The following is a 12,193-nucleotide window of genomic DNA, read 5'->3' as shown; positions in this document are numbered from 1 at the left end:
AAAATCTGAGTTAGAATAAACTTACTAGTACCTAGTAAGTTTTTCTTCACATATTATCATGCACAAAATTTAGATTTTATGGTATATTTTAACATGTATACAAAGCCACAATAACCAAAAGCTAGTGGTGAACAGAGTCATCTGAAACATCTGAGTAAACCTTAACAAAATGGAAAATGCTGTACTTATGACTCCAGTCCCCTCCCTCCCCCTTCTCTCTTCTTCTTTATGCTGTGCATTCTAAACCAAGGATAAAGATTGGTACTTCTATGAGAGTAAAACAGAATGAACAATGTTAAGTACTCCCTTCATGTAAACAAAATATGAAGACCGAGAGAGGAAATATGTGCCAACCCAGTGGGTTCCTTGGCTGCCATCAAGCTAGAGCATGGTGAAGACCAACTAGAGGGCTGCTGGCAATCAAGGCCAATACACCTTCATTCAGAAAATATAATCTCAGGGCTGGGGATGTGGCTTAGTGGTAGCATGCTTACCTAGCATGCATGAAGCCCTGAGCTTGATTCCTCAGTGCCACATAAACAGAAAAAGCCCAAAGTAGTACTGTGGCTCAAGTGGTAGAGTGATAGCCTTGAGCAAAAAGAAACACAGGGACAGTGCTCAGGCCCTGAGTTCAAGCCCCAGGACTGGTAAAAAAAAAAAAAAAAAAGGAAGGAAGGAAGGAAGGAAGGAAGGAAGGAAGGAAGGAAGGAAGGAAGGAAGGAAAGAAGGAAGGAAGGAAAGAAGGAGGGAAGGAAAGAAGGAAGGAAGGAAAGAAGGAGGGAGGGAGGGAGTCAAAGGCCCAAAGCAACATGGATGGATTTATCTTGTAATTTGACACTGTGGTCTGCTTTTTCATATTACATATGTGATTTTAGTGTCACCTCAGGAGCCAAATTTAAAACCAAACTTACACATTTTATTAATTACTGCATTTTTCTTCCCCTTTCTTTTTTGTTTTTGGCAGTACTGGGGTTTGAACTCAGGGCTTTGCACTTATTGGATAGGTGCTTTACAGTTTGAACCACACCTCTAGTCCAAGGACTTCACTTTCTCAAAAGCCCTTTCTTCCAGTGGTAAATACTGGCCAAAAGAAGGTTCTTTCAAATGTAGGAACACTTAAAGAAAAAAAACCCTCAGCCTATGTCCCACATCTGGGATACAGAAAGCATAAAATCCCCCAGAGGAAAGTCAGGGAATTCTTAAAATTCTTAAGAGGGGAAAGGTTATAGAAAGCAGACTAGAAAAAAGACAGTTTTATGTAAATAATGAACAGTGGTTTTCAATTATTAAAGAGAAAAGCCGATGGTGAAAAATCAGCCTCCCAAGCTGAACACAAACTATTTTTCCAAGGAAAAACTGCCTCATCACATTCAGAAGAGAGAAGGAAAAACAAAAAAACTTTCATGCACAGGGAAGGCCAGCTCAGAATCACAATGTGCTCTGTCTCCAAAAGAAAGGAACACGGTATCATCCATGTGGATACCACCTTGTCCTTAGACCATAAATGCTTAGACCAGACTAGACACACACTATGTGAAAATAAAATGGCAAAGGTTTTATGAAGCATTTCAGAATCAAGAGCAGAACTTGACGAACAACAACCAACCCCTACAAAACAGCCATGCTGAATAAAACATATCAAATAGAAATAACTCTTGGACTCTGCCAGTATTATGTCTAGCACCCCAAGTTTCAAGGCGGCTGGCTGGATCCTTCAAGGTCAGAGACCCAGCCAAAAGAAATAGTCTTCTGAGGTTAGGCCTGGGGAGGGGCATGGTCTTGGGCAATAGGCTGAGACTAAAGTAGCCTGAAGGGATTATTTCTTGCTCTTCTCATCAAACAGTACAGCTAACAAGTTTTTAATGCCTGTATGCATATATTAAATGCCCACAAGTCTGAGATTGGATGCTGTTATCAATGAAATGAGGGATTTAGGCACCCAGATGAGGGCAGACTGAAGGGTTCTTTTATAGGTCCTGCAGCCATACCATTAAAGTTCTAGAAGCTACTGGCCTTCAAGCTGTGTGTGTTGGGGGAGAGGAAAAACATGTGAAGGTATTTTCAGCTTTGGGGGAATAGGTTAATGAAAAAAAAAAGTGAAAACCAGAAATCTTCCATCTCAGATTCTGTACAAGCATTCTCTGAAAGCTGCAAAGAGTGACTGGTTTTATTCTCTCCTCGCCCCTCCCCCCCTGCTGCCTGCCCCATGCAGACCACCTGCCTATCCAGGCTCAGGGACCATAAGGTCCTCCACACTGTGGGGTCTTCACGTTCAATAGGATAAAACTCTCTTTATAACTGCAGTCACTTCTGCCCCATTGCTTCCCATTATATGGGGGCAGGCCCAAGTCCAGCCAAGCAAGAAGAAAGGACCCTGAAGCCCAGAATGCTATTCCCAGGCTGTCATTTCAACATGGCAAACTATTTTCAAAGGTTCCTTCGTTGCTGCTTCAAACGATGTGCAGTCACAGCAGAAAGGGGATGAGTACTCTGGAAAAGCCACACGGGCCAGTGCAAAAACTCACAGAAACAGGACTGCTAAAGAGACCTCAGGAATTGTGATACTGACAACTCTACGCTGTTTTCTTTGTCTCTGATTGTACCCAGCCCCCTACCTCTTCTCTCTCAGCTAGTAAGGCCTTGTGGATCCACCCAGGACTTTCACTGTATTGAGTATATAGCACATTGCTCAGGCATCACACTACACATTCTGTGTGCATTGCATTCTAGTATATGAAATTATCTCAGACCTAAACTCAGGCTTAGGATTGAGTAGAGATCTCATCACTGACATGAGCAAGTAAAAAGAAAATCCTGCTTCTTCTTATTTGAAGCCAAAGAAAGTTTAAAATTTTCCAGAAGAAAATGTCTGCCAGGAAATTTAAGGGAGAACACGTTACTCACGAAACCTAGACACTTAAATAACCTAATGTTATTCATTGGGGTTTTTATTTGTTTTTTAAAGATGTAAGGGGCCAGGCAGGGTGGCTATGTCTGTAATCCCAGTTACTTGGGAAGATGCAAATAGGAGGATCAACGTTTGAGACACTGGCCCCCCCAAAAAAAATTGTTAGTAAGACCCTAACTTTCTTGTGCATTAGGAAAAACTAATTACCAAGTCAAGCCTCAGATGATCAAGTTTCTACCTAAAATATACTCAAGTTTAAAAGTTCCAAAAGAAAAGAAATGATCATGGCAAAAATGGTCGAGTGTGGTACCTAAACGGACTACTTGGTCCATTACAACGGTCAATGAAACAATGCCCATCAAAGGCTAAGAGGTTGATCAGAAAGACCCCAAAACTTACCTATCGCTTCTCTCCTCTCGCAGTCTTTTTCTCCCCCTGAAGACCCCCTTCAACACATGGTGCCTTTGAGGAATCGAGTGTGAACACTGGGAAGTCTACGGATAATCTATCAAGCAATTCACCCCTAGTTCGCTGTGCTTCAGAATTAGCAGAACTCAGCTCCCTTAAATCTCTGGCTCAGTTTAGGAGTTCAGCATTTCAATATGGCAAAAAATCACCAACTATTCACAGCAGCTAATTCTATTAATATATAGTTTGCAAGTCTCAGGAGGTTTCTAAAGGACGTAGGAGCCTCATCTCCCCTGAAATCTTCTTTTTCTTCTCTAGTATACCAATTTTTTGGGGGGGACTTGAACTCTGGGCCTGGGCACTGTCCCTCAGCTCTTCAGTTCAAGGCTCACGCTCTACCACTTGAGCCACAGCACCACTTCCAGTTTTCTGAGTGATTAATTGGAGATAAGAGTCTCATGGACTTTCTTGCCTGGGTTGGCTTTGAACCGCTATGCTCAGCCTCCTGAGTAGCTAGGATTACAGGCATGCGCCACCATACCCAACTAGTATACCAATTTTTATTACCCAGCTTTCCTTCCCATTCTTTCTTCTTTTTTGGGGGGAGGGGGGAAGAGGTCGGTCATGAGGCTTGAACTCAGGACCTAGGCACTGTCTCTGAGCTTTTCTGCTCAAGGCTAGCATTCTACCACTTTGAGGCACAGCACTGCTTCCTTGCCCATTCTTTTGTGTATACACTCTAGTAATTTAAGGATCACTGTTACTACAAGGCAATTCAGTCAACACAAGTATCTTTCTATATATGCCATATATATGTGTATGTATAATTCTGTTGTTGAGGTATCTGTCTGTCTGTCCTTCTGTCTGTCTGGCTGTCTCTCTCTCTCTCTGCATACTTAGTCCAAAAGAAATGAATTATAATTATCTTAAGTAGCTTTTCAAAAGAACTCAAAATTATTCTGCTTTAGTTCTGCTTCTGCTGCAGCTATTCCAATTGCTGATGCACAGAGAAACTTTGTTTCTATAATCTTAGTTGCTTTTCACAAATTCAGTCCTTTACTTTCCAATAAGAACATGGTAAAGCAGTATTGTTCCTTCCGAAATAGAATCAATTCCAGAGACAGAACTTGAGTCCAAAACTAAGTTTCTTTCCTTTATGAAACCATTTTTTTAAAGAATGTTAAACATTAAAATTCCATTTTTGCCTTCTTCACACCAAGACAGCACAGAAAGAGTATGATGAGAAAGCAAGAAAGAGGAGAACCCTCAACTAGCACGTAAAGTTTCAGAAATGCCTAAGCCTGTTTACAGAATGAATCACATGACAGTATAAAAGATCTTTCAATTCCTTCGATTTAGAATATATAGAAGGGCCAAAGATAGAAGAGAAAAATAACCTCATAGAAATTTAGACATGTCTCAAATTAAGATGGATTAAAAACCCCCTTACGTGCCAAATTAAGGAGCACAGCAAAATGATGAATGGGCTGGGGGTGGAGTTGGCAGATATGAATACGAATGCCTGCATGCTGTCTGCTAGCTTTGATCAGCTCTCAAACCCTCCATCCTCAGCCACAAGCTGGTACCCACTTCATGGAGAGATGAAATGTGTGTGATGATCTGAGTTAGCCTAGAAACCAATGTAGAGTAAGAGTTCAATAATTTGTTTCTAATACAAGATCATTAACTTCAAACATGTAAGATTAATTTATCCCATCCATAAAGCCTTTTATTTGACAGCTGTCTTCATTTCTAATGAAATGAAAAATGTTATTTTCTCTCCGAGATAGATTGGGAGATTAATTGAGCTAATATCTACAAAGTGCTTACTACTTCATGATAGGTTTTTAAACACACACACACACACACACACACACACACACACACACACACACACACACACACACACACACACACACACACACACACACATTATATATAATTTACCTCAGAACATAATCAGTTGTTGAGACCAAAAAAAAGAACCACTTTCTTGGGTATGAATCCTAGCACCATCATGTCCTTAAATGTGTTCCTGATTACTCCCCTGTAACACGGATAAAATAATAGTACCTTTCCCACAGGGTTTCTGCGAAGCCTTAAAGAGTTTCCGGGATATATAAATTGCTCAATTAATACTAGTAGCCACCGTTATCTTCTTCATGAGAATGCCCAAGTTATTCCAACGGAAAGGAAATGCTCCATGACCCCACAAGGAAGTGTTCATAAAACTAACCCAGAGAACTTTATTCCCAAAATAGGCACAATGCATTGTCTTTTTAACAACCTTGCAGTTTCGGGAACCTAAAAATACCAAATGTTTTGACAAATATAAAGCATTTGATGCCAAAAGGTTTGTCTTTCCTGCTCAATTGTATGATAATAACTTTCAGTCTGCATATTCTACGTAACTAATCTGAGAAAAACAGAAGTCTTCAAATCTAATACCACTTCTTCACCAACTAAAGTTGACAGATAAAAATTACTGATAGATATGTGCTGACAGTTAGAAAATATCCTAAAAGCAGAAACATGTGACATTTAACAGATGAAAAAATTACTTCCAACTTCAATATTCTTTTTTTATAACTCTAGAGTTTAATGGAAATTCATTTCTCATTTCTTGTAAATGACAACACATGTTAACTTTCAGTGGGTCATCTCTTTTAAATTTGTACTTAAGACTCCTTAATTCTGTATCAGCACACCCCCACCCCTCAATTTTTAGATATGTGATTTCTTTTCTCACCACTATGATGGTCATTTAATGTCGACTGGCTCATGGGTTATGAAGGACATTTAAGTAAACATTTCTGGGAATGTTGGAGAAGCTTCCAGGAAAAAATAGCATTTCAACTGACTAAAGCTAATTGAATTGCCCTTCTCAATGTAGACAGGCTCTTCCAGTCCTTTAAGAACCAAAAAGTAGTAAGGGGGGGAATCTCTCCCCCCCTCCCCCGCCTTCCCCCCTCCTTCCTTCTCTCCTTCCCATCCCCCTCTCTGCAGGACTCCTTGTGCTGAGATACTGCTCTCCCATCCTGGGTTGGGATTCCCATCAATTCCTAATTCTCAGGCCTTTGCATTCATTAATTTTACTAAACCTTCAGGTTGCAGACAGCCAATGACTGGAAGTTGAGATTTCCCAACTTCCATAATCTGAATCATTTCCCTTCATAGAATTCTTTCTACACAGACTATAAGAGGCTGACAGATATCTTATTAGTTCTGTTTCTCTGAAAAATCCTAATATGCCGATGAAGACTATTCAGGCCAAAGCCATGCTCTGAGACCTCCTTGAGAAACTGAGCAGTCATCTCTCGCTGCACTCTTTCCCAAATCCCTAATTACCTCTAATATCATCCACCAAATCCTTCTTACGCTTTTCCCCAAGAAAAATTATTGCTTGTACTGTGATCATTTTACCACATTTACTCCCGGGAATTATCTTATAGGACAGCTTTACAAGCAGAGAAGTGAAGAAAGACCTTGGATGGTTAAGTACACTGTACAGCATCACTCAGTAGTGGTCAGGTAATGTCTTCCTGATGTCAGAGTCAAGAGTTTGCTTTGCTGTGCCCCACATGCTTTCTTCCCATGTGCAGGCTCCAGTTCCCCGACCCTGGAACTTCTCTCATGTACATGGTCCCATGACCTCACATGGTGAGACGCTACGGGTCTCCTAAGCTCACTCCCATCTACTTCCTCCTAATTTGGCTGCCAAGGTACTCCTCTCCCATTTAAACCTAAGTTCATCTTCCATTTAAAACTAACCTCTTACTCTATTTTTCCCAAGTGGTTATATGAAAATCACTTTGATTCCTTCCTATCCATTTCCCCCTATATACAATTTTGTCACCAAATTATGCTTCCACATATGCAACATGAGTCTACATTGTTAAAACAGACTCCTGATTGAGACTTTATTCTAGGATTCTGTATCATCTTCTAAGGTTAACTTTTCTTCATCTGGCTACTTTTATAGAGTCATTCAGTACCATATATATTTGCAGCAAATTTTTTTTCTGGCTCTTCAAGCCACTTTTTGTATAATTCTGTAGACTGGTCATAATTTCATCTACTGCAGATTTTCATGGGAAGAACTGCAAAATATGTTGAACTTCTCTTGTACAATCTACTCTGGTCCCCTCATTTATGGATTTAGCTAGATTTTTTTTAGAAATACAAATTTTGAGTATGTATTTCTATTATCCCTTTAAAATCTAGCACCAGGCCCTTCCAGTTTATCCTCTCACAATGATAGCTCTAAGAAACAATAATCCCACATTCAATGCCTTACCACACTAATTCAGCAGGCCTATGATACTCAAACCCTACACATTGATCAGTTCAAAAGAGAATGAGTTCCAAGATCTTGGAATATAGTTGATAGAGTTTGTGTGTGTGTGTGTGTGTGTGTGTGTGTGTGTGTGTGTGTGTGTGTGTGTGTGTGTGTGTGACAGAGAGAGAGAGAGAGAGAGAGAGAGAGAGAGAGAGAGAGAGAGAGAGAGAGAGAGAGAGAGAGAGAGAGAGAGGGCTTTGGTTCAAGTAGTACCAGTTTGATCAGATATTACAATGGTTTACAATGAATTTCTGTCCTTGCTAGGGCACAGGTACTGACACGCTCTCTGGGCTCTGTTAATAAAGGCACTAATGTCAGTAATGAAGGCTCTGCTCCCATGACCTAATCACCTCTCCCCAAGGCTCCACGTTTGGGAGTGAGGATTTTACATAGGAATTGGAGGTGGGGGTGTGGGGGGGTTACATCCAGACCACATCCTTTTCTATTCTATTCTTTGATTTCAAATTTCTTCTTTTATTAAATGTTTAATTAGCATACATGAATAGCACTAGGGAGGTTTCATCGTGACAATTCCATACCTCCTCCATTCTACTGCCGTAACTCCACCCTCTCTTCCTTTTTCAGCATATGTATGTTTGGGTGATGTATATGTGTATATATATCTATATATATTATATTCAGTCAGAATAGAGATTTTTTTCTTTGCTATGCTTTCTTCCCGTGCTCCAGTGCCCCAACCCTGGAACCCTGCAAGATATTATATAGAATAGCATATATTATATAATTGTATATATTATATATACATATATATGTAATACACTCTGCTTACTCTGCTTTTCCTTTCTGTTTCTCTTATACTATTTTCCCATCCTTACAGTCCTACCTTCACATTCAAGTCCCATAATCATCATCATCATCATTTTAAGTTTAAATTCCACAAATATGTGAAAACATGTTATTTAGCTTTTTGATTTTAGATTATCTTGCTCAACATGATGGTTTCCAGTTCTATCTACCTTCCCATAAATGCCATAACTTCATTTTTCTTTGTAGAATAATACTCCATGGTGTGTGTGTGTGTGTGTGTGTGTGTGTGTGTGTGTGTGTGTGTGTGTGTGTGTGTGTGTGTGTGTACAGTTTCTTTATCCACTCATCAGTTGTTATGCATGCTGGCTGAGCCATAGCTTGGTATTATGAAGAGAGCAGCAATTTTCTTGTCCAATAATTTACATTCCTCAAGCTATATGCCCAAGAATAGTATCTTTTTCTTTTCCTTTCTGTTACTGGCGGTACCAGTTTGAACTCAAGACCTTGTGATAGTTAGGCAGGTGCTCTCCAATTAAGACAAACCCCCAGCCCTGGATGTGCGCTGTTTTATTAAGTTTTAGACACTGTCAAAGAATAAAATATGTAGATGTTAAGCAAAAGGCCTAAGGAAATTCACAGGAAAGTAACTTGTTGGTATTTTACTCAGAATTTTAGTTCAGTTGATTAAAATGAACATTGTTGGGTGTGTGGGATGATGTTTTCATCCTCAGTCTTCAAATGCTGATCAATGACTTTTTAAAAAATTAGTGGATTTTTTGTTTATTTTTCTGCTGCTCACATTCTGCAACATTTTTACTTTTCTTTGATTTTCATTATTGCCTTACAGATCATATTCCTTGGCCTCAAAATCCTAAGGGACTTTCTAAACACATCCTCCTATGAATCATAATCAAACTCAGAATACCACAGACTTGGTTTGTAAAACAATGATGCATACATGTAATTAACCCAAAGTCTGAAGACTGTCTTCCCATACTTCTCCATTTTAGTTTCTAGCAACCAATCCTGCCAGGAATTCAAGCACTACCTCCTTTTCCCTCCTCTAGTTGTAACCTACCTTTCTATTCATCTTTAAACCACCCGCAAATTCTGGTGGCAGTTGCTCTAAATCTGTCCACTTTCCCCACAACCATGATGTCCTGCACAGCCTCTGAACCAGTATCGCTGCATTTAAACTGATCATCCCCGTCCATCAGCATTCCATCTGCTTTAAAAAATCTCCAAGAACTAGGAACACCTCATGTGCACAGAAACAGCGTAGCTGGAGCCAGGGAGTCAGTGGCTCAGCACTTAGGAAACACTTGCAAAATAGTTATTGACTGGGTAAATTTAGCTAATGTGAAAGATGTAAACCTTGAAATAGAGATAATTACACAGCTGTACAAATATATAAAAAAGAAGCAATAAATATCTTTTTTTTGTGTGTGGACTGAGACAAGCCTTTTGGAGGTGAAATGCTCTCAATTCTAGAACCCTGAGGACCATGCAGGGTCATTGTGAGAGTTGACTGAGTGCTGCAATCTGTGCCCAGTTTGCTCTCAACCCTCCCAGAGGTACTAGGCTCTCACTAGATCTACTCCAGGCTGCCAGGCAGGGCTTATCACCCCCAAGTCTCTCCAAAGCCACCAGTAACATGCCAGGTACCCTATGATCACAGTCCATGTCCCAAATATCTTTTTGTTTCCTGACAATCTACGGATGGTTTCCTTGAGTCTTGTCAGGGTCTTAAAAAAATTCTGCCTTGAAACATTCAGCCAACCAACATGGGGTTATACATCTCAACACCCTTTCTTGAGAACAGCAAGGCCTCACTTTCTCATGTTAAGACTTCTACTTACACTGTTCTGCTTTGAAATTTACAGCAATCCGCTTCACGTTCCAATTTTTAACCTATGTCCATGGATATTATTATTATGTAATGATTTTTGCTATAGAGGTTTTATTAGTGTCACTTTTGCAAGTGTTTAAGAAAGTATCATTTTTTTGTAATGCTAACTTTTTTTCATGCCATGAATTAAAGTGAAGGTTACTACTCTTTATCATGTCTTCTGTAAGCTATACAAGTCCTATTATAGTGTGCTATCATGTATGATGGCGGATAGTTAAAGAACAAAACTTTTTGAGTCAATGACCTGGATCCACATGACAAAAAAAAAAAAAAACCCAAAACCAGTAAACAAAAAACAGGCTTTTGGGGGCTGGGAAGGTGGCTCAGTGGTAGAGCGCTTTGCCTTGCATGTATGAGGTCCTAGGTTTGATTCCTCAGCACCATATAAGCAGAAAAAAAGCCGGAAGTGGCGCTGTGGCTCAAGTGGTAGAGTGCTAGCCTTGAGTGTAAGAGCTGAGGGACAGCGCCCATGCCCAGAGTTCAGGCCCACGACCGGATCCCCCCCCCAAAAAACACACACACACACACACACACACAAAAACAGGCTTTTGCAGAAATATTTCAACTATGTTTCATAGCTGTAAAATTACAACAAGATGCCCATGTCACAAGACCACAGGAAAGATGAATAATATAAGCAAAGTTCCCAGTCCCATGGCTAGCATATTAAAGGTATGTAAAGAGTTCTATTTTATTTAAGAAAGAGAGAAATATTGCAACTCAAATCTGGCAACACTGCCAGATACATAATGTTTATGTCTGTGTGCACGCACAAGGTCAGGAATGCTGAACTTGGTGTCTGCAGCCTTGTCTTGATGAATTGACTGTCTGTTCTTCACTTCCTTTAGCATCCTACTTAGATAGTGCTAGTCTATTCTTGGCATCTCATAATCTTTTCTCCTGTGTAATTTATCTACCCAAACTTTCATATTCACCCAACCCATCAGGTCCTTTTTCCTTAGCTACTGATTTTGGTCAAACACGAGGTAGCCCTCTTGTCCATGCTGGAGAAAACTGTACTAAGTTTTGAGAATTTTTTTTCTCATGTCTTGACTCAAATGGATGTGGAAGCTATCGACCCACTTGTCTTGAGATTCTTATATTCAATGAACTGGGAATGGAACAGAAGATATCAAACAAAGGATTTTATGAAGTAACTGACTTGCCATAACTCTCTATACCCTGATGTGCTCTCCCAAGAAAGACAAAGCTCACATTCTCAAAATCAGCAAGCAAGAAGGAACTAGCCGCCTCAGTCTCCAAGGGCATCTCTTTTCTCATTGACTCCAGCAGTGAGCCCTGTGATTATCTAGGTAATGGTGTAAGTCTAGGCAAACAAGACACAGAAAAGCCAGGACCAGCTAACTAGCCAATGGCCAACAAATCTACAGATATCTCTTTTCCATAATCCTTTCAGTTCACCACGGCCATAGCATATAGTTAAAAGATATGACTTGGAATCTGTTATAGCTTGAATTCTCTCCCCCCCATATCCATACACCAATTCAGAGGTCAAAATCCAAACCCCTCATCTCTTTGAAAACAAAGAGATTGTGGATTTTACTGGATGACATGATGTTATAAAAAAAAAATTGAAGACAGACACACAATTACATGTGAAAATGAAGACAGAGATGGAATGAAGCATTTATAGTCCAGGGATGCTAAAGAACACGAACACACACACACACACACACACACACACACACACACACACACACACACACACACAACCACCAACAGATTAGAAAGAGGCACAGAACAGTTTTTCCCTTATCATCTCAAGAGGAATCAGTTTGTCAATACCTTCACTCTGCACTCCTAGCCTCCAGCATTGTGAGACAATACATTTCTGGTATTT

At 40.0% G+C, this 12,193-nt stretch overlaps 1 protein-coding gene across 1 annotated transcript in view; it reads right to left on the bottom strand.

The window, feature by feature from the left end:
- Dse (dermatan sulfate epimerase) overlaps positions 1-12,193 on the bottom strand; it is a 45,708-nt gene that overhangs the window by 21,413 nt on the left and 12,102 nt on the right. The gene's annotated exons all lie outside the window — the stretch shown is intronic.

This window comes from Dipodomys merriami, unplaced genomic scaffold (genome assembly GCF_024711535.1).
Source record: "Dipodomys merriami isolate MVZ:Mamm:240054 unplaced genomic scaffold, mDipMer1.0.p SCAF_335, whole genome shotgun sequence".
Lineage (NCBI taxonomy): Eukaryota > Metazoa > Chordata > Mammalia > Rodentia > Heteromyidae > Dipodomys > Dipodomys merriami.
The sequence above is the reverse complement of the archived record's forward strand: the minus strand, read 5'-3'. Positions and strand labels throughout refer to the sequence as shown.